General features: G+C 63.2%; 1 protein-coding gene across 2 annotated transcripts in view; it reads right to left on the bottom strand.

The window, feature by feature from the left end:
• Positions 1-23,246, bottom strand: part of Shank2 (SH3 and multiple ankyrin repeat domains 2) — a 289,122-nt gene that overhangs the window by 37,905 nt on the left and 227,971 nt on the right. The gene's annotated exons all lie outside the window — the stretch shown is intronic.

Below are 23,246 nucleotides of genomic sequence, written 5' to 3'. Positions count from 1 at the left end.
GAATGTGGGGGTAGGGATACAAACCAAGCCGGAAGCTGGCCGGGGGGCCCCGCTCGGCCCCTCTGCCGGCCCTGGGCACTGCCCGTGTCCCTGGGGAAGGGGTCCGGTCAGCGGTCCGGCAGTCCGGTCCCGACGTCCCCCACGGTGAGCACGCTCTCAACCCAAGAGGCTCAGGGAGCCAGGGTGACTCTTGACCCCGCCCAACCCCGCCCCGCGCTGCGCCCGCCCAGTGCCGAGGACGTGGCTCGCGGTGACATTCAACCCAAGCACCACGGGAACCGGGTGATGCACCTGGCTCACAGGGCTTGAAGCCACAGCCAGGGCCTTGGGCACGGGAGGGGCCGCGGGGAGCTGCCGGCTGCAGCCCCTCACCCCTGGAAGTGGCATCCCAGGGGAGCGCCCTGACTTCTCGGGCTGCTGTCTGCACCCCCATCGCCTGTGCACCCCAGTCCGACCCTCCTCCCCGCACCTCCTGCCCCGCTGGTGTCAGGACTGGGCACGGCTCAGCTGGGCCGGCCTCCAGGAGCTGGGGCTCTGGATACCCACGTCTCCTTACAACCCAATCCTGCGGGAAGCTGTCTCCCAGGACCTGCTCAGTCTCCCACCCAGAGCCTCCCCATTTCTCCTGGGACAGCGCTGTCCCTGCCGCATGCCCTCCCGATTCCTCCTGAGTGGCCGGCCTGCGCCTGTAGGCACCTTTCCCGATTTCCCCGGCTACCCTGGGTGGTCGGCCATTTGCTTAGCTGGGCTTTGCTTTGCTATACAAGACACCCATTGACTTGAACTCAGGGCCTGGGCGCTGTCCCTCAGCTCTTCAGCTCAATGCTACCACTTGAGCCACAGAACCACTTCCGTCTTTTTCTGCTTATGTGGTGCTGAGGAATCGAACCCAGGGCCTCATGCATGCGAGGTGAGCGCTCCACCCCTGAGCCACCTTCCCAGCCGCGCTGTCCCTCTTCTGCTCAAGCTTGCTGTCTACCCCTTGAGTCAGACACATCTGACGTTTGGCCGAGATGATTCCATGGACTTTCAGATCTCAGCCTCCTGAGCAGCGAGGGTGACAGGCCTGAGGGGCTGGTGCCTATCCGTGAGCAAATTCCCCAGGCACAGCCCCACCCCTGCGTGAGTGGACGCTTGGAGCTGCAGCCGGAGGGACCCCAGGTGGTGGCCAGTGCTCAGGAGCCCCTACCCTACCCGAGGGGAGGCTTGCCCGCTGGCAGAAGAGTCTGGGTGAGTAAGACTTGCATGTCGGTCTCAGCGATGACAGTGGTGTGTCCCCTCCTTCCTCCCTCCCCCCCCCCCCCCGGCTCTGACCGCCCTGCGCTCCCTGCGCTCTCCTGGCCCTGGGCTGGCCGCTATTGTCCCCTTCCCATGCATGGGGAGGGCCCAGGCCGCACGGACACCAGGCTTGTGAGCACGAGCTCCTGGCTGCCACCCGTGCCCCGCCCCCCCCCCCCCCCCCCCCGGTGCCCTCGGCACGGCTGATGCTGGCTCTGGGTAGTTTTAGAAGGCCCCGGAAGGCCCTCCATGCCCAGGAGGCCTCGCGTGCGTGGTGATGACACGCGGGTGGCCGGTGCTTCCGCCGGGCGCACTGGCCACTCGTGCGCTCCGCGCAGCCCCCGCCTGTCTCGGCCGGGCGTCGGGACACGCCACGCGGCCCCCTCTGGCCTCCCACTCTGGGTTGACCCGCTGTGCACACTTCACAAACAGCATCGGCTCGTCGGCCTTTTCACGCCTGCGCTCTGTCTGGTCACCCGGGCTGTGGCCTGGCCGGGACGCCCTCCCTCTCTGTGGCCCGACAGGGTCCTGTGCGGATGGACCGCGCGGCCTGCCCGCCTGCACTGCTCACGGTGTGGGTGCAGTGTCCCTCCAGACGCTGGTGTCCATGCCCGCTTGCCTGCGCCTAGGACCGGCACAGCCCCGAGGCACGTGAGACTCCGCTTCAACCCAAGAGCACCGGCAACACGTGCCCCCCACACTCTGACTGGTGCCACTGCACCCCCCCAAGTCCACACCCACGCAGGCATGGCTACTCCCGCACGAGGGCCCGCTCCGCCATCTCCAGTGAACAGATGCCGGGCAGACCTCCACGAGGTCAAGTGTGGGGTCAGCCACACCGCGACACCCCTCCCCTCCACGGCCTTTGCAGGTCTGGTGTGGGGAGACCCACTTCTCGAAGAAGGGTGCGGTGAGGCGGAGGCCGGACACAGCAGCTCCTCCCTGGCCGTCTCCACGGAGGTCGAGGCCCGACCCGAGCGATGGGAGCCAGCCCACAGCAGCCCGCCCCCCCCCCGCCCACTGGGCCCGCAGCGGCCGGAGGTGAGCGCCGTGGGGCCCCTGCCGTTCTCTAAAGGAAGCGAGTTCCTCCGAGGGCCCCGTGGGGAGAGGGACTCAGAGCACACAGCGCGGGCCCCTCCCTCCAGGGCCTGCAGGGGTCGGGCGGGAGCCAGGCCGCACGCAGCCCTGGGTGACCCCGCAAGGTGGCTCTCCTCCATGTGTCCATACCTCATTTCCTTTTCATGGCAGAGTACTGTTCCATGGCTTGGACTCTCAACTCCGCTTCCCAGCGTCTCTGAAGGAATCCGGGCCCTCGCGGTCGGGTGCCTGCCAGGCTCCGGAGACGCCCCATCGGCTTTGCACAGACACAGGTGGTGCGAGGCCTCCACCCTGCGGGCCGGGCCGACGCAGGGCCTGGGGGCCTTCTGACAGCTCACCAGGGGCCCGTGTCTAGAGCCTGTGCGTGTGCACGTGTGTGTGTGCCACAAATGCGCAGTTCTCTTCCTGCAACTATGGCACCGCACGTGAACACTCGGATGGTCCCCAGAACCCTGAGCGGGGCCTTCTGCTCGGCCCGAGACCACGCTTCCCGCCAGGAAGCTCCCGCGGGCCCACTTCTGCCTTCCTCCATTGTCCACCCCCCATCCATCATGTGTCCACCCATTGCCTGTCCATGCCTCCATCTGCCGCCGCCTGTCCTTCCAGCCACGGTCACCTGACCACCGTTAGGTCCCCCGGCGCCGGGTACGACGCCAGCTGCTGAAGGGCGCGTGGCACACTTTGGGCCGGACGGGGTGAACAGCACGGAGAGCGGCCGCTGGAGGGGGCTGGGGAACGAGGGTGCAGCGGGAGGAGAGCCCTGCTCACTGGCAGGCAGGGGCCCAGGAGGAGCAGGGTGGTGCCTTCAGACCCAGGGGAAGCCAGGGCTGGCTGCCCGTCCGGGGTGCACACAGAGTGAATGCCGGCTCACCCAAGGCCACAGGACGGAGGGGCAGGCAGCCTCCGCAGGGTCCCCAGTGAGACCCGGGACGCGGGCCAGCCCGCGCCCTCCTCCCTCCCCAGGGCCGGGGCCCCTCGCCCAGCCCCTGTGCGGCACGGTGCTGTGCGCGCACCGGAAGGGTGCCAGCTGTACATGGCGGGCGGGCTGGGCCTGTCAGGCGTCTCGTTAAAGTTTGAGTCTGTCGGACGGAGCTGAGCATGAGGCTCGGGCTAAAATAAACCGCGCTGCGTCAGTGTGTGGGCCGGCTCTGCAGCAGCCGAGGGGCCATCATGCGGCCGGGGGTGGGGGAAGGTGTTGATGTACCCAGGGGCTAACAAGCGCCACCTCTTGGACATCTGAGGACAGGAGAGCCAGCCGGGACCCAAGCCTGGGCCAGACCATGATGAACAGAGACAAGGAGCCGTGGTACAGCCAAGGCTTGGGTCCCCATCCCCATCCCCATGGGCCCCTTCAGGGGGGCCTGGGGGTCAGGAGCCCTCTACCCAAGGGAACAGAGGCTGGAGGAGGCAGGAGGGCGCCCCAGATCCCGAGGGCTTCAGGCCGGAGAACCTGAGTGAGATCGCTGGCTGCCCGCCGGTGAGGAATGCGTCTTGACTAAGTGATCCTAAAGCCACACCATCCCCGCTTCGGTTTGGATAAGTCCTTCCAACATCCTGTTGAAGGTAATGCTCCCAGGACAGTAGCAGGAGGAAATGAGGTCATTGGAGGCGGAGCTGGGTGGGAGGAAGCCAGGTCATGGAGGTGGGGCCTGGTGGGAGGAAGTGAGGTCACTGGGACACACCCTTCCCTTCTGCTACCTGACCGTGAGCAGGCCTCTACCACACGGCGACGAGTCACAGGCCCACAGCAACCGGACATCAGACGGGGGACAGGAGCCTCCAGAACGGAGCCTTGCTCCTTCCTTAGAGTTGCTCCTGTCAGATGCTTGTGGCGGTGGTGGGAGACTGGCAGGACCCCGGGGGGAGGCTGGGGGCGCTGGGGCCCTGCCAGTTCCGGGTTTGGGGGAGCTGCCCTGGAAACGCCCTGGGCAGCGGGGCAGTGGGATGGATGCTGCCGGCGGGGCTCTCACACTTCACGCTGGCCTCTGCGCCAGGTGGGGTAGGACGAGAGTGGACAGAGCTCCCGCGCGGCTCCAGGATGAGGACAGGCAGTGTGGGGGGTGCCCGGGGGGAGCAGCATGGCTGCTGAGTGCAGGGCAGAACAGACAACCCCTCAGGAAGGAGAACCTGGCTGGGCCTCCGTGCTCACCCGTTACCCTAGTTCCCCAGGAGGCTGAGATCTGAAGATAACCGTCTCAAAGCCAGCCCAGGCAGGTCAGTCCATGAGCCTCTTATCTCCTATGAACCACCAAAAGCTGGAAGCAGAGCTGTGACTCAAGTGGTAGAGCCCTAACCTTGAGCACAAAAGCTCAGGGACAGCGCCCAGCCCTGAGTTCAAACTCCAGAACTGGCACCAAAAGAAAAGGAAGGAGAAGTCGGCCCTCAGCTCATCAAACATTTGGCCTCTAGTTCCAACCACAGTGGCTTCCACTTTATCCAGAGTTCCACAGTGCGGCGCCCCCCCCCCCCCCCCCGCCCCGGGCCCAGAGCGGTGGTCACCGCCGGGGTTGGGCTCAGAGCAAGCACACAGACGCGGGGAAGCCGGGCCCCGCTGGGCACGAGCCCACCCAGGGCCCCTCAGCTCTGTGCCCGCGGGGAGGCCCAGCCCCCGGCGCGGCTGGCTGGAAGGGCTGCCAGACTCTGGGAGCGCATCAGGCCCCTTGTCCACACGGGAGACATCGTGGAGCGTTTTTCTTTGTCCTTTAGAAGCCTTCTCTCGCAGCACTTTTATGCAGCTTCTCTTTGGTGCCTCTGAGTGGCTGTGGAGCCACTGTGAAGGGACATGAGCCCAGGACCAGGCAGCTGGCCTGATGATGACATGGCCACTTGGTTAGCGGGTGCGTAGCACACACGGGTGGACACGCCACGCACGGGTGGACACGCCACGCATGGGATGGGTTCATGTCCATGCGACGGAGTGGGCGGGCTCCAGGTTCCACCACCCTGCTAGCATACCATTTAAAACTCACATACAGTTGGTTTCTGGAATCTTCCAGGTAACATTGTCTGACCATGGTTGATGGGGGGGTCTGGGGGTGCCAGGCTATCGGAGGAGGCCCCTCTGCATGGTGGACCCTGGGCAATGCCTTCCTGAAACCCGGGGCGTCTAGTGGCCTGCTCACCAGCTCCCCGCTACCAGGGAGAGGGGCAGGGAGCAGTCACGGGCTTTCTGGGACCGGGAGGGTGGCTAGCCCTTCTCTTTGGAGGCCCAGGGAGCCCCAGTACCCCGGGATGCCACACCCCAGCCTCCCGGCTCTGCTTCAAGCTGCAGGATAGGGTCAGCCCCTATCCTGTTGAGGCTCTGTTGAGGACGGGCACGGGGACTGTGGGCTTGGTGACCCCAAAACACGCGCATCCTGATGTGCGGCCAGTTGGTCCCCCACACGGGCTGCAGCGTGGGCTGCAGATGGTGCGTGCGCGCACGCGAGGGCACTGCAGGGTGAGTCCTCACCCGCGGGCGAGGTCTGCTGCATCCCCGGGCAGAGCCAGGGCACCGGCCGCCCGGAGTGGGGCACGGCCTGGTGTGGTCATGGGAGCCCGCTCATGGAGAGCCCAGAGAGCTCACGGAGAGCCCAGGGAGTGCGGCTGCATGGCAGGGAGAGCTGGGGCTGGGGCCGGCTGGTCTTGTATCCCGCTACATCCCAAGACTTTTCTAGAAGCCAAAACTTGATTCCCAGTGGAGGCCCACACTGAGCCTTCATACCAGCTGGTCATGGTGGCCAGCAGCTGGCGTGAAGGACAGGGTCAAGGCCATTGCCCAAAAGCCTGTCCCAGGGGAAGAGACCATGGAGGACCCTGTGGGCACAGGCCACTTGGCCTGACCCCACCTCTGCAGTGCCCTGGCCTCCCATTGGCAGGAAGCAGAAGGTGTGGGAACCCCTGCCTGCCTCTTGGGATCTGAGTGTCCATCCTGCATCCATGGCCAGGGCCGCCGGCGCCGGTGGACTTGTTGGGCCATGTCATGGGGGAGCCAGTGTCATGGGGCCTCGAGAAGGGACCTGGCGGCCCATCACCAGCCGAGTCCCTGCCTGGAGCCCTCTGGATGGAGCTCATGGCTGGCAGCAGAGGCTGGGCTGCACAGCGAGGCGCTCATGCCGGCCACTGGTGCTGCCTCCTGCAGGATGGGGGGGTGGGAGGGGCTGAGGGCCTGGAGCCCCTTCATGTCGGTGCCAGCGGTAGGCTGGTGCTTGGCAGAGCAAAGGCCAGTGCCCCGGCACGTGCGCCAGGCAGATGGAGAGCCCGCAGCCACTGACGGCGCTCTGAGCCCCTCAGCCAGGCTGCGCGGCCTTCCTGCCCAGCAGCGGCCTCGGTGCCCCTTGGCTGCTCGGTATGTACGGTCCCGCAGCGTGGCTGCGGTGCCAGCCGCCTCCTGGGCGGGTCTCACCACCGTAGTGACTCCGGGAAGCCATCCAGGCCGCTGGCGGGCAGTGGGCTCCCGCAGCCAGGCTGCTGCACGCTCCCTCCTGGTGGCACCTGCCTTGCTGGGCCTCAGCTTCCTCCCAGGGGAGCAGACCGGCACTGTGTGGCTCCCCAGGTGCCGGGCAGGGACTCAGGAGGCCTGGCCCCAGCACAGGGCCTGGCTCACGGCACGCAGTAAACACCAGCTATGTACATCAAGCCAACAGTCACTGCTTCCCAGTGTGCGTCTCCGCCAGCCTGGGACCCCACGGGTCTGACCCCAGTCTCACACCGGAGGGTACAGCGCCCCCCCCCCCCCCACAGCCAGGTGACACTGACAGTCGGGGCCTGCTACAGGGGGCCAGGTGGGTGGGCACCCCAAACCCAGGAGCTCCCCGCCTCATTTAACAACTTCCTGCAGAGCTCAGTCTGGCTTTGAACTCATGATCCTCCTACCAGGGAAGGTCAGCACCAACCCAGTTTGCATTGTTTTTTGCTTTGTTTGTTTGTTTTGTTGCTGGTCCTGGGGCTTGAACTCAGCCTTGGGTGCTATCCTTGAGCTATTCTGGCTCAAGGCTGGTGCTCCACCACTTGAAGCTCTACATCGGCTTTTTCTGTGATTAGGGAACAGATCTCAGCCTCCTGAGTAGCTAGGATTGCAGGTGTGAGCCACAGCCCTGGCTAGCTTTCATTCTGTAGTGTGAATAGAATCAGGATGAAGCCGTGTGTTCAAACTTAAACTCCAAAGGGCCTGGCACACCCCCCTGGAGGACCCCCCCCTCCCATGACAGCGTCTGCTGTGGGAGGCACACTTCTGGAAAGGCGTCTGTCCAGGGCTGCCCTGCCGCCCCACCCTGCCCAGGGCTGCCCCGCCCCGCCCTGCCCCGTCCCGCCCCGCCCTGCCCTGGGGGTCCTCGAGCCAGGGCTGTTTTAGGCAGCTCCTCTTTTTGCCTGAAGCCTGACTGTCCAGCTCCCTGCTCGCTCAGGTGTTTCATGGGTGTTTCATGGTGGCGCGTGTGTCCTGCGGCACTGGTTCCCGATTACACTCTGTGTCCTGGCGGAAATCCTCTCCCCCGGCCGATGTGGGTGCCACCGGCCACGTCACCGGCTGGCCGGTCAGCCCCACCTCAGCCGCCGTCCTTTCCCGGCCCTCTCTTCCCCGCCGCGAGTCCCGAGCGGTCAGCGTGCTCACAGCTGCTCTGTCCAGCTCTGGTTTTGGTTTTTAGGCTGTGGCCGCCAGGCGGGCGGAGCACGGCTGGGTACTAAACGAGGAGGAGGGACCTCAAGGAAGGCTCAGACCCACGTGGAAAAGCAGAGCTCAGACCCACGTGGAAAAGCAAAGCTCAGACCCACGTGGAAAAGCAGAGAGAGAACTTCTTGGGGTGAGGGCTAGGCTCTTGGGGAACCCCAAGCATAGCAGGCCGGAGTCTTGGTTCTGACTGCCGCGCTTGAGGACACGTGGTCCCCACAAGCGTTTACACAGACGCCTGGCCGGTGACAGCCCGGCTGGCAGGAGCCTCCTTGAAGCCGGCCCTGCCACCCCCATGCAGGGGGCGGCTGGTGCCGGTGTCCTGCAGGCCCCGTGCCAGGGGCAGCTGCCCGGGCCATGCGGCTTCTCCTCGCCCTAGCGCCTTCACACACATCTGGTGGACAGCTGCCTCCTCCTGCTGGGACACCTGTGCCCCGAGCCACGTCGCTGCTCTCTGTCACAGACTCTTCTGGAGGCGGCGCCTGGGGCTGCAGAGCACACACATCAGTGCTTGGGCCTGGCCACGGCCATGGGGCGGCTCGGCCACGGGATTCCCACGTGTGCTCACCGCTCCTGGAGTCCCTTGGATGGGACCCCGGGCTCTGCTTCGGCTCCCAGGGCTCAGGTGTGGCGCATGACCTCTGGGCAGCTGCAGTGGTACATGCCTGTAGTTCCAGCTGCTTGGGAGGATGAGATGGAAGGAAGGCAGGTTCAATGCCACAGCCCACAGGGCCCCCGACAGCACCCCGGATCTGCTCACAGTCCCCCGACAGCACCCCGGATCTGCGCACAGTCCCCCGACAGCACCCCGGATCTGCGCACAGTCCCCCGACAGCACCCCGGATCTGCGCACAGTCCCCCGACAGCACCCCGGATCTGCGCACAGTCCCCCGACAGCACCCCGGATCTGTGCACAGTCCCCCGACAGCACCCCGGATCTGTGCACAGTCCCCTGACAGCACCCCGGATCTGCGCACAGTCCCCCGACAGGACCCCGGATCTGCGCACAGTCCCCTGACAGCACCCTGGATCTGTCCACAGGGCCCCCGACAGCACCCCGGATCTGCGCACAGTCCCCCGACAGCACCCCGGATCTGTGCACAGTCCCCCGACAGCACCCCGGATCTGTGCACAGTCCCCCGACAGCACCCCGGATCTGTGCACAGTCCCCCGACAGCACCCTGGATCTGCGCACAGTCCCCTGACAGCACCCCGGATCTGCCACAGGGCCCCGACAGCACCCCGGATCTGTGCACAGTCCCCCGACAGCACCCCGGATCTGTGCACAGTCCCCCGACAGCACCCCGGATCTGTGCACAGTCCCCCGACAGCACCCCGGATCTGCCACAGGGCCCTGACAGCACCCCGGATCTGTGCACAGTCCCCCGACAGCACCCCGGATCTGTGCACAGTCCCCCGACAGCACCCCGGATCTGCACACAGTCCCCTGACAGCACCCCGGATCTGCCACAGGGCCCCGACAGCACCCCGGATCTGTGCACAGTCCCCCGACAGCACCCCGGATCTGTGCACAGTCCCCCGACAGCACCCCGGATCTGTGCACAGTCCCCCGACAGCACCCCGGATCTGTGCACAGTCCCCCGACAGCACCCTGGATCTGCGCACAGTCCCCTGACAGCACCCCGGATCTGCCACAGGGCCCCGACAGCACCCCGGATCTGTGCACAGTCCCCCGACAGCACCCCGGATCTGTGCACAGTCCCCCGACAGCACCCCGGATCTGCCACAGGGCCCTGACAGCACCCTGGATCTGTGCACAGTCCCCCGACAGCACCCCGGATCTGTGCACAGTCCCCCGACAGCACCCCGGATCTGCGCACGGTCCCCCGACAGCACCCCGGATCTGTGCACAGTCCCCCGACAGCACCCCGGATCTGGGCACAGTCCCCCGACAGCACCCCGGATCTGCGCACGGTCCCCCGACAGCACCCCGGATCTGCCACAGGGCCCTGACAGCACCCTGGATCTGTGCACAGTCCCCCGACAGCACCCCGGATCTGTGCACAGTCCCCCGACAGCACCCCGGATCTGCGCACGGTCCCCCGACAGCACCCCGGATCTGCGCACGGTCCCCCGACAGCACCCCGGATCTGCGCACAGTCCCCTGACAGCACCCTGGATCTGTCCACAGGGCCCCCGACAGCACCCCGGATCTGCGCACAGTCCCCCGACAGCACCCCGTATCTGCCACAGGGCCCAGACAGCACCCCAGATCTGTGCACAGTCCCCCGACAGCACCCTGGATCTGCGCACAGTCCCCTGACAGCACCCTGGATCTGCGCACAGTCCCCCGACAGCACCCCGTATCTGCCACAGGGCCCAGACAGCACCCCAGATCTGCGCACAGTCCCCTGACAGCACCCTGGATCTGTCCACAGGGCCCCCGACAGCACCCCGGATCTGCGCACAGTCCCATGACAGCACCCCGGATCTGCGCACAGTCCCCTGACAGCACCCCGGATCTGCCACAGGGCCCCGACAGCACCCCGGATCTGTGCACAGTCCCCCGACAGCACCCCGGATCTGTGCACAGTCCCCCGACAGCACCCCGGATCTGTGCACAGTCCCCCGACAGCACCCCGGATCTGTGCACAGTCCCCCGACAGCACCCCGGATCTGCGCACAGTCCCCTGACAGCACCCCGGATCTGCCACAGGGCCCCGACAGCACCCCGGATCTGTGCACAGTCCCCCGACAGCACCCCGGATCTGGGCACAGTCCTCCGACAGCACCCCGGATCTGCCACAGGGCCCCGACAGCACCCCGGATCTGTGCACAGTCCCCCGACAGCACCCCGGATCTGTGCACAGTCCCCTGACAGCACCCCGGATCTGGGCACAGTCCCCCGACAGCACCCCGGATCTGGGCACAGTCCCCCGACAGCACCCCGGATCTGCGCACAGTCCCCCGACAGCACCCCGGATCTGCGCACAGTCCCCCGACAGCACCCCGGATCTGCGCACCGTCCCCCGACAGCACCCCGGATCTGCGCACGGTCCCCCGACAGCACCCCGGATCTGCGCACGGTCCCCTGACAGCACCCCGGATCTGTGCACAGTCCCCCGACAGCACCCCGGATCTGCACAGTCCCCCGACAGCACCCCGGATCTGCGCACAGGGCCCCAACAGCACCCTGGATCTGCCCACAGTGCCCCTGACAGCACCCCGGATCTGCTCACAGGGCCCCAACAGCACCCCAGATCTGCCACAGGGCCCCGACAGCACCCTGGATCTGCGTACAGTCCCCCAACAGCACCCCAGATCTGCCCACAGGGCCCCCGACAGCACCCCGGATCTGCGCACAGTCCCCCCACAGCACCCCGGATCTGCGTACAGCCCCCTGACAGCACCCTGGATCTGCGCACAGGGCCCCGACAGCACCCCGGATCTGCGCACAGTCCCCCGACAGCACCCCGGATCTGCGCACAGGGCCCCCGACAGCACCCCGGATCTGCGCACAGGGCCCCCGACAGCACCCCGGATCTGCGCACAGTCCCCCACAGCACCCCAGATCTGCGTACAGGGCCCCCACAGCACCCAGATCTGCCCACAGGGCCCCCGACAGCACCCCGGATCTGTGCAAGGGCCCCCACAGCACCCCAGATCTGCGTACAGGGCCCCGACAGCACCCCGGATCTGCCCACAGGGCCCTGACCACCCCAGATCTGCACACATGGCCCCCACAGCACATCAGACCTGTGCACAGGGCCCCGACAGCACCCCAGATCTGCGTACAGGGCCCCCACAACACCCCGGATCTGCGCACAGGGCCCCGACAGCACCCCAGTCCGCTGTGCCCCTCCCGAGGGCCGAGCGTGTGGGCTGGGCTGGCTGGCACACAGCCGGGGAGATTTATGGCTCAATTTAGCTCCTGCCTGTTCCGAGTCACAGCAAGTGATTTATTGAGTGCCTTGGCTTTCAGACAACTGAAGAACCAGCCCTCCAGTGAGCGACGCACCCCACAGGGATTAGACACCTCATTTCCTGGGCTCTGATCCGGTGACTTCCATCTGGGAGGCCCCTTGTCACTGCCCAGCCAGGACAACCCTGTAGGGGCTGCCCAGGACAAACCACAGCCCAGGCCAAGCCATGGCCCGAGACAAGCCACGGCTCAGGACAAGCCACCGCCCAGGACAAACCACGGCCCAGGACAAACCACCACCCAGGACAAACCACGGCCCAGGACAAGCCTGGCCCAGGACAAGCCACAGCCTGAGACAAGCCACAGCCCAGAACAAATCACAGCCCAGGACAAACCACAGCCCGAGCCAAGCCACAGCCCGAGCCAAGCCACAGCCCGGGACAAACCACGGCCCAGGACAAGCCACAGCCCGGGACAAACCACGGCCCAGGACAAACCACAGCCAGGACAAACCACAGCCCAGGACAAACCACAGCCCAGGACAAACCACAGCCAGGACAAACCACAGCCAGGACAAACCACAGCCCAGGACAAGCCAGGATAAGCCACAGCCCAGGACAAACCACAGCCAGGACAAACCACAGCCAGGACAAACCACAGCCAGGACAAACCACAGCCAGGACAAACCACAGCCCAGGACAAACCACAGCCAGGACAAACCACAGCCCAGGACAAACCACAGCCAGGACAAACCACAGCCAGGACAAACCACAGCCAGGACAAACCACAGCCAGGACAAACCACAGCCCGAGCCAAGCCACAGCCCGGGACAAGCCACGGCCCGGGACAAGCCACGGCCCGGGACAAACCACGGCCCAGGACAAACCACAGCCAGGACAAACCACAGCCAGGACAAACCACAGCCCAGGACAAGCCAGGATAAGCCACAGCCCAGGACAAACCACAGCCAGGACAAACCATAGCCAGGACAAACCACAGCCAGGACAAACCACAGCCCAGGACAAACCACAGCCAGGACAAACCACAGCCAGGACAAACCACAGCCAGGACAAACCACAGCCCAGGACAAACCACAGCCAGGACAAACCACAGCCCAGGACAAACCACAGCCAGGACAAACCACAGCCCGAGACAAGCCACAGCCAGGACAAACCAAGGCCCAGGACAAACCATGGCCCAGGACAAGCCACAGCCCAGGACAAACCACAGCCCAGGACAAACCACAACCCGAGACAAGCCACAGCCCAGGACAAGCCAGGATAAGCCACAGCCCAGGGCAAGCCACGGCCTAGGACAAGCCACGGCCCAGGACAAGCCACAGCCTAGGACAAGCCACGGCCCGGGACAAGCCACGGCCCGGGACAAACCACGGCCCGGGACAAGCCACGGCCCGGGACAAGCCACGGCCCGGGACAAGCCATGGCCTGGGACAAGCCACGGCCCGGGACGAACCACAGTCTGGGCCGAGCCACAGCCCGGGACAACCACGGCCCGGGACGAGCCACGGTCTAGGACAAGCCATGGCCCGGGACGAACCACCAGCCTGAGACTACCCATGGCTCAGAACAAGCTACTAGCCGACAGGTGGCCACCAGGGCTAAAAAAACTTCAGCTCTTTTATCATTCTAGAACATTCTGGATCATTCTAGAGCCACTTCTTTCCTGTCCATCCCCTCCTCTTGGGGTGAAGGGCCCCCTCAGAATCCTACTCTACTACCATGGGCGAAACACGAGGGCTGAAACTGATCATAGATGGTGACGATTTGTTTTGGTGCCAATACTGGGGCTTGAACTCAGGGCCTGGGCCCTGTCCTTTAGTTTCTTTCCCTCAAGGCTGGCTCTCTACCGCTTGATGCACAGCTCCACATCTAGCTTTCTGGTAGTTAATTGGAGATAGAGTCTCATGGACTTCCCTACCCAGGCTGGCTTCGATCCAAGATCCTCAGCTCTCAGCCTCCCGAGTAGCTGGGGTGACAGGCGTGAGCCACCAGTGCCCACAGATTATTTTAATTATGGTTTTAATGAGCTGGTATGGATACATTCTTATTAGCTTATCCTGGGCTCACCCTTGGCCTTGCATGCTCTTTGGGTCTTAAAAAATGACAAATGCCCTATATCCACCCAGGAGAGAGCCACCTCCTCCCCCATCTCCTCCCTCCCCCTCTTCCCCCATCTCCTCCCTCCCCCTCCTCCCCCATCTCCTCCCTCCCCCTCCCCCCTGCCCTTTCCTCCTCCCCCTCCTTGACTGCACAGGTCACTGCCTTCAGAGGGTCAGAGCTGGAGCAGACTGCGTGCAGCCTGGTCCCGCTGGCTTCTTTGACTTCCCATATTTCCAGCTCTCTGTCTGGGCTCCGGTGGCTCACGCCTGTCAGCCCAGCTACTCAGGAGGCCAAGACCTGAGGATGGAAGTTTGAAGCCAGCCCAGGCAGGAACGTCTGTGAGATTCTTATTTCTAATTAATCACCAAGAGGCAGAAGCAGAGTTGTGGCTCAAGGGTTTGTAAAGCGCTCGCTCTGCGTGGACACGCTCGGGGACAGCGCCCGGCCCTGAGCGCGTCCCGGGACTGGTAGAAGTTCTTTTTTCCCAGTTCTTCTGTGCCTCTTCCTGCCCGGCCCGGTCTGACTGGCGGCTGACCGCACTGCCCTATGCCCACCTCCTGTGGACACTCAGATGAGACCACTTTGGGGTGACTTTGCTGTGGCCTCTGTGAGCCCCTGCGGGCAGCCCAAAGCCCCAGCCATCTCTGCGAGTCCGAGGCCTAGTGGCTTTTGCGACGCACCCAGCCCTTGCCCCTGCCCCTGTCCCCTGTCCCTGCCCCTGCCCCGCCCTCGCCCCATGCCCTACCCCTGCCCCCCCTCCGCCCCTGGCCCCGCCCCCACCCCTGAGCTGGGCTCTGCCGCTCCTCCGCCCCGCACTCTGAGTACTACCAGGGACAAAGCCTCCCTGGCTCAGGTGCCAGGAGCCAGACAGAGCTGTCACGCCGGCAAGCACACTGCCACACGGGCAGCGCCCCGGGGCCCAGGAACCAACCCCTGTCCCTTAGGAGGGACTGACACGGGAGAGGTTCCCCACGGAAGCGTCCAGGAGTTTCTAGATGCTTCCTCCCACTGCAGGAGCAGTGGGGGAATTTGCAAGCTGGGCCGTGAGGCCAGCACGCTCCACAGGCAGCGTTGGTGTTGAAGCCAGGAGGAGGGCAGGGCAGTAGTCTGGGCGGGAGGCCCATCTGGGGAGGGCAGCTGGGGCCAGGCGGCGCTGCTGGAAGGGGGAGGTGAGCCGAGCCCCGGTCGCTACACCCCCCAAGATTCCTCCGTCTTAGACGAGGTCCCCTGGGAGCCTGAGGTATGGCGGCCGGGAGGGAGGCAGGCTTCGTGGGCCCGCAGGTGTCAGGCCACCAGCTCCCCCCGGACCCCGCAGCCAAGCTGCCGTGACTCCAGGGGTGTCAAGCCAGGGCCTGAGTCACTGCGACTGTTTGAACACGTTCCCCTTCAACATGACAGCCTTCAGCAAACACGCTAAATTAGCAGCTGGGAATAAATGCCACGGGGAACTCGGATCATCTCTGCCGCAGAGAAATGCCACCGGCGCGGGGAGGAGGTGAGGCCGCCAGCGGGCCCGGACACTGTCTCCGGGGCCCAGCCGGTCACGGTGCTCCCCACAGAGGCCCCACCCCCGCCCCCGCCCGGAAGTGCATGGCACTGCCCACGCTGAGGAGGCCGCCCTGGACACACCCCGCAGACACTGCCCTCCCTGGACACACCCTGCAGACCCACAGACACTGCCCTCCCTGGACACACCCTGCAGACCCGCAGACTCTGCCCTCCCTGGACACACCCCACAGACACTGCCCTCCCTGGACACACCCCGCAGACACTGCCCTCCCTGGACATACCCCACAGACACTGCCCACCCTGGACACACCCCACAGACCCACAGACACTGCCTTCCCTGGACACACCCTGCAGACCCGCAGACTCTGCCCTCCCTGGACACACCCCGCAGACACTGCCCACCCTGGACACACCCTGCAGACCCACAGACACTGCCCACCCTGGACACACCCCACAGACTCTGCCTGCAGGCTTCAGCGCTCAGGACTGAGCCGGCCGGGGCTCTAATCCGGAGTTCGCTGGGCACCATCACACCTGCTCCCCTGTGTCCTGGGTCCCGGATGGACCCGTGGTTGTGAGGGGCTGGCACCTAGGGCCACGCGGGATGGCAGGCTGCATGGCAGGGACCAAGGCCGACCCTCAATAGGCGTGCGGGGGGGAGAGACAGAGGGAAGGAGAGGGAGGGAGAGAGAGAAAGGGGAGAGAGAGGAGAGGGGGGAGAGGGAATGTATGCCAGTACTGGGGCTAGAACTCAGGACCTGAGTGCTGTCCCTGAGCTTTCCTGCTCAAGGCTAGTGCTTTGTCACTTGAGCCACAGCTCCACCTCCAATCTTTGGTCATTAATTAAAGATAAGGGTTTCAAGGACTTTTCTGCCCAAGCTGGCTTAGAACTGTAGTCTTCAGATTTAAACCTCCTGGATAGCTAGGATTACAGGTGTGAGCCACTGATGCCTTTGTGTGTGTGTGTGTGTGTGTGTGTGTTCTAGGGCTTAAACTCAGGGCCTAGGCACTGTCTGTTAGGTTTTATGCTCAAGGCTAGCATTCTACCACTCTACCCAAAGGGATTCGCTGGAGGTAAGAGTCTCACAGACTTCCCTGGCTGAACTAGCTTTGAACTGTGACCCTTGACTCTCAGCTGGGATTACAGGTGTGAGCTTAGCTTTATTTACTTTTGGAGCTCAGGACCAGCACTGAGCCGCCACGGCCGGGCACCCCGGCCAATGCTGTAGCTTGCATTGTTCTAGGCAACCGCGGAACCATCCATCCATTCAACCCGCTTTCCCCAGGTTTCAGAGGTCAGCTGTCTGAAGAAGCCCAAGGCCAGGAAGGAGCGGCGTGCTGGGGGGACGGGCCACGAGCCCGGCCACGCCAGTCCGGAGCACACGCATGGGAAGTGCACATCTGTGCTGGACACTGTCAATGGGAGTTGGTTTTCTTGCATTCAGGGCAGATGAGCCCATGTAAACCTCCCCCAAAATCTAAGAGGGTGCCTGCCCTTTCCCTGCACTGTCCAGACCCCAGATCCAGGTCCCAAGAAGCAGGAGTCTCAGGATGTGGGGGGGGGGCACCCCGGGAGGCTGCGTAGGAGCCTCGGGACCATCGGACAAGACCCAAGGGGTGAGTGCACCAGAATCACGGGCGCGTGGCCCAGCGGGACACAGGAAGACCTGGGGAGCCGGGGCCCCCGCTGGCATGGGCTAGGGCTCAGCACGGCCTTGGTGGGTCTTGGCTCTCCCCAAGTCGACTGATGGGGTCGACGCACCCCCAGTCACAAGGCCAGCAGGCTTCGGGGAGAAAACGCTGTGTGGAAATGCAAAGACACAGGACATGGCCAGGACCGTCCGAGCGCGGCCCGTGCTTTGTCTCCTGTAGCTCTCATGGCTGCTCACTGGGCTTGTCACAAATTTACAGTGATCAAGACAGTGTGGCAGGACAGACAGAAGGGCAGGAGGACAGAGAGACAAGGGGGCAAAAAGAGTAGAGAAACAGAGGGATGTGGCGTGAATGGGGCTTTGGCAGAGTCTTCAGCAGCCCTGCAGAGATCAGCCCCTCCCTCCCCCCCCCCCCCCCCAGGCTCTTCCACTCAGCAACGTTAAGCTGTTCCCAAACCTCACAATGGCTCCTTCCTTCTCCAGTGTCTGATTTTCTGTTCCTTCAGTGGCTCTGATCTGCACTAGTTCCTTTCTTCTGTTTACTTTGGGCTCCGTGCTTCCCTTCCTTCTTCCCTGTTACTCTGACTCCGGGGTCTGTGTGGCTCAAGCTGGTCTGGAACTCTCAATCCCCCACTGCTGCCTGGCTCATGCTGGGGTTACAGGTGTGTGCCCCACGCCTGCTTCTTTTGGAAGTCGAGGCCACAGAGGTGACGTTCACCAGTGTTCTTCGTTGTGGCACTGAAATTTGGACTCGAGGTCCTGCATCCATTCCACCCGAGCCACATCCGCAGACGCTTTTCAATAGGCTCTCGTGTTTATGCCTGGGCCGACCTGAACCACGCTCTTCCTATTCAAGCTCCCTGTGTAGCTGCACAAGAGCTGGCAGTCTCTGCACTAGCTGGTCTTCTTCCCTCCCTCCTTCCCACCCTCCCTCCCTCCCTCCCTTCCCTTCCCTTCCCTCCCTCCTCTCTCTCTCTGTCTCTGTCTCTCTGTCTCTGTCTCTGTCTCTCTCTCTCTCGTCAGTTGTGGGGCCTGAACTCAGGGGCTAGGCATTGTCCCTGAGCTCTTTTTGCAAAGTTAGTGCTCTACCACTTTAAGCCATAGCCCACTTCCGGCTTTTTTTTTTTTGGTGGTGGTTAATTGGAGATAAGAATCTCACACACACTTTACTGTCCTGGCTGGTTTTGAAACACAATCCTCCCATCTCACTCCTAAGTAGCTAGGGTCATAGGTGTGAGCCACCAGGGCCCGGGTTCTTTTCTTAATATTAGTTGAGATGGACTCTCTAAATTTCATGTGATCCTCAGATCTCGGCCTCCTGAGTAGCTAGGACTGATGGTGTGAGCCGGCATGCTGGCTGAGCTTCGCCACCGCAGTAAGAACACAGGCACCCATGCTGTGAAGTTTCCCACAAGCACGGTGTGCGCGGCACCTCACACATGGTGATGTGTTGCGCTTTCAACTGGCACCCGGTTACAACGCTTCCTAAACACCCCTCTAATTTCTACTTCAGTGCATACATCACTCGGAACAACATATTTGCTTTCCAAACATTTGGGGAGTCTCTAGAACCTTCCTCTTGATTTTCTCTGCCTTTTCTGTGTGTAATGATTGCACTACAGTTTAGGAACCCATCGGTATCAGCTGATTTTGACCTTACTGAGACTTGCTTGGTGGACGAAAATGTTCCAAGTGTCATAAAAGGAAGGCACAAATGGGCAAAGCCGATGGATGGACCTGTTCAAGGTTTCCCACCTGCTTCTTCTATAGCTGCTGTACTGAGCTCTTCGATGCTCGTCATCATTTTATTGAGGTTTCTTGAAGGTCTATCTGTTTGCCTTATGCATTTGAAGCTCTGTTTTGGGGTGCATACATATTTAGTGTCCTCATGTCTTTCACTATGGAAGAACTTTTTTTCTTCCAGTATCTTCTACTCTGGAGCCGACTTTGATATTAATACAACTATTCCAATTTCTTTGAATTCCTGTTAGTGCGGTGTATTTCCTCCTTCCTTACTTCTAATACTTTATAATTAAATTGTATTTCGGAGGGAAAAATGGTTGACTTTAAAACCTTGTCTTTTTAGTTCGGGGTATTTATACCATTTACATTTAATATGATTATCCATACAGTTGGAAGTTTAACTCTGTTTTCTTTTCAATTTGGGCTGGTGGTGCTGTGGATGGAACCCAAGGCTTTGGGTATCACGTTACCACCATCCTCAGTCCATCAGCTCCATTCTCAGTCCCTCACTCCCTTGTTTCAGTGTTGGGCATACATGCTTGGCTGGTGCTCTACGACTTGAGCCAGATGTCTAGCCCAGCTTTTGCTAATTGGAGGTAAAGCCTGTGGACTTTTATGCTCAGGCTGACTGAACCTTGATTCTCTCAGCTTCCTGAGTAGCTAGGATGACAGGTGTGGGCCTGGCAGATGCCTGGTTCCCAGTTGTCTTCTTATAAATGTTCCTGAGTTTTGCTCTGGGTACAGTTCAAGTGACCTGGGGTAGTGCATCCTTCTGGGTCCTTTCACAGAAGATGGTTTTAGGTGGGATTCATCTTTAGGCTCGGTCTGGCCTCTCTGCAGTGGAAGCAGTGCTCCATGGCCATGGGGCCTTTGCTGCCTGGCGGCTGGGCAGAGGCTGTAACTTGGGTGGGTAGATGGAGCTCTGGGTGCCCCTCTACGCCGCTTCTGGAAGTTTCCTCTTATCTATGCACTAGTCAACACCCAGCTGAGCTTCTGGGGGCTCTGCTGGTCCCAGAGTCTGTCTGGGTGCCATCTCCTCTCTGGTTTTCTCACCGGTGCATCCCCTCAGCCCAGGGCCTCCCCACCTGCCGCTAGGGCACGCTCAGCTCCCAAAAACGCTCCACCCAGCAGCTGGGCCGGCATAGCCCCTCCCTGCTGCTTTCCTGTCTGTCAGCCATCGGGGTCTGTTCCCTGGTGTCTTACCATCCATTGCTCTGACTCGAGTGACTGGACCCCAAGGCTCGGAGTCCCCAGCGCGGCTTGCTCCCCGTGGAGGGTAGCTCCGTGGCCTGAGCCACATGAAGCCTGGACCCCACGCCCCACTCATCTGGGGTTCATGCTCACACCGACAGACTCGGGGAGCCACTGCGGAGCACGGCGCACCCACCCTTCCCCAGCACTGACAGATCAGCACGCCACGCCTCGAAGCCGCCGCCCCCCAGCACTGACAGATCAGCATGCCACGCAGCGAGGCCCCCCCCCAGCACTGAGAGATCAGCACGCCACGCCGAGAGGCCCCCCCCCCCCAGCACTGACAGATCAGCACGCCACGCCGCGAGGCCGGCTCGCCCCCCAGCACTGACAGATCAGCATGCCACGCCGCGAGGCCGGCCCCCCAGCACTGACAGATCAGCACGCCATGCCGCGAGGCTGGCCCCCCAGCACTGACAGATCAGCACGCCACGCCGCGAGGCCGGCCCCCAGCACTGACAGATCAGCATGCCACGCCGCGAGGCCCCCCCCCCAGCACTGACAGATCAGCACACCACGCCGCAAGGCCGGCCCCCAGCACTGACAGATCAGCATGCCACGCCGCGAGGCCCCCCCCCAGCACTGACAGATCAGCATGCCACGCCGCGAGGCCCCCCCCCCCCAGCACTGACAGATCAGCACGCCACGCCGCGAGGCCGGCCCCCAGCACTGACAGATCAGCATGCCACGCTGCGAGGCCCCCCCCCCCAGCACTGACAGATCAGCACGCCACGCCACGAGGCTGGCCCCCCAGCACTGACAGATCAGCACGCCACGCCGCGAGGCCGGCTCGCGGACACCAGGTCAGACGCCATCTGTCACGTGGTTAACAAGAAACCCGTTTAGTCCCTGTCATCGCCACTCAGCAATCTGCTCTCTCCTCATTTCCTGCACACAGGCCTCCGCGAGCATTGATCTGAATAATTGATCCATGCAGGAAAGCCCCAAGCCTTTGAGGTCCTTCATTAATTACCCGGACAGGAAGAACGATTCCGCTCTGCCACGCGGCCCGTGTGTCTGCTAAACACGATCAAAGAGCCCCACCTGGCTCTGATCCGTCCATCCACTACTCAGACGTACCAGTTCCCTTCCCTGATGGCAAAGAGCTTCTAGAACTCTCCACGTGACTGCCAAACACCATCACTGTTTCAGGGGGCGGTGCACGCTGTCCCTGAGGGACACACTGGACCCCGATGGGCACTGAGGGGCCTGGGCGCGTCCCTCCGTGCCTCGGCGGGCTCGGCGGTGCTCCCTGGGGCCCACATGCCGAAGCCTCCCTCCCCCGGGGAAGCGGGAGGGGTCTTCACAGAGGCAGCTGCGTCAAGCCGAGGTCACCAAGGTGGGGCCCAGTCCCAAGGGACTGGGGACCCCTTAAGAAGAGAAGATGGGGACGCAGACACCACAAGAGTCCCAGGAGAGCAGCCTCCGAGGAGCCAGCCCCACAGGACCTCGGATGCCGAGGGACGAGGTGGTGTCCCATGGGACGGCAGGGACTGTGCCGGCGGGGGGGGAGGGGGGTGGTGCTGATGCAAACCCAGGTCCCTACAGTGGACTGGACGGAGCTGTTGTCCAAGCGCAGGCATGAGAACATAAGCAGGTCCACAGCGGGTCTCGACCCAGGGCGGGGCACTCGTGAGGCCGGGGAGGGGGGATACGCCGGGGTCCTACCCCCAGGGACAAGGCTCCGGCCCAGTCAGGAGGCCAGCTCAGCGGCTGCCTTCTGCCTGGTCGGGGCGTGGCCGAGGGGGGAAGGAGGGGACCCAGGGGCAGCTCCACCCGATCAGGACCATCCCAAGGCCTCTGTGGACACCCCACACTGTGCCTGAGAGCAGCGGGGACGCGGGTCTCCTCCCCCTCAGTCCCCCAGGCTGCTGGCAGGGACTTCCAAGTAATCACCAAGAAAAAGCGGGGAGAAGCCGGGCGCTGGTGGCTCACGCCTGTCATCCCAGCTACTCAGGAGGCTGAGATCTGAGGATCTCGGTTCAAAGCCAGCCTGGGCAGGAAAGACTGTGAGACTCCTATCTCCAGTAAATCACCAGAAAAAACCCCTGGAAGTGGCGCTGTGGCTCAAGTGGTAGAGCGCTCGCCTTGAGCTGAAGAGCTGAGGGACAGTGCCCAGGCCCAGAGTTCAAGCCCCACGACTGACCCCCCCAAAAAACTGGGGGGCCAGAGGGGAGAGGACAATGTGGAGATCTGCAGAATGCGCTACCTCTCAGCTCCACGGAGCCGGCCATCTCACGCTGGACAGAGAAGGGGAGAGAGGAGGTGTGTGACTTCCCCAAAGCCAGCTTTGGGAAGCGTCTCCCACGTCTTCCTCCTCCTTCCCCTCTACCTTCTCCTCTACCTCCTCCTTCTCCTCCTCTACCTCCTCCTTCTCCTCCTCCTTTTCCTCTACATCCTCCTCCTCTACCTTCTCCTCTTCCTCCTCCCATCACACAGCTGATGCGGCCTGTCTACCCACCTCTCCTGGACAAATGCAGCATGATCCTCTGTAACTGGTGATCAAACACCGGGTGGGCTGGGCTGGGCTGCATGGTGGAGCCGGGGCATGGAAGGCAATTAGGGAAGCCTGGCTGGGAGCCCTGGAGCTCAGCCAGAACCGGTGGGCTCGGCGTCTGCTCTGGAGATGCTCAAGGCCACTCATCTGCTCCTCCTCTACCTTCAGGCTTGAGGCGTGGCGCTGGTCCCTCACTGGGGACCAGCCCTGACCCCAGCACACCTTTACTCTCCTCTGTGGGGCAGCAGACCCACGTCCATCCTGCACAGGACAGCCCGGGAGCCGGGGCCCCTCCCAGAGACCCTGCACACACCGAGGGCCGGGCAAGGGCGGCACTGGCTCCCCGGGAGGCATGGCTCAGCCACCACCTTGGTGCCGGCCCCTGACTGATGTTCTAGGCGCTGCCTGCCAGGGAACTCCTGGGCTGCTGGAAGGCGAGTGTCTTCCCTCCCCCTCTGCTGACAGCTGTGGCCTTTCCCTCTCTGGAGCCCTTCCCGTCCCCAGATGCTGGCACACCGGGACAGCTGCCTCCAGTGGAGGCGTGCCCAAGCGATTCACCCTGGCCAAT

Source organism: Dipodomys spectabilis, unplaced genomic scaffold (assembly GCF_019054845.1).
Source record: "Dipodomys spectabilis isolate Male_0828 unplaced genomic scaffold, ASM1905484v1 ptg000544l, whole genome shotgun sequence".
NCBI classification, from domain to species: domain Eukaryota; kingdom Metazoa; phylum Chordata; class Mammalia; order Rodentia; family Heteromyidae; genus Dipodomys; species Dipodomys spectabilis.
Note: the sequence above shows the minus strand (reverse complement) of the source record. Positions and strands in the feature narration are given on the sequence as shown.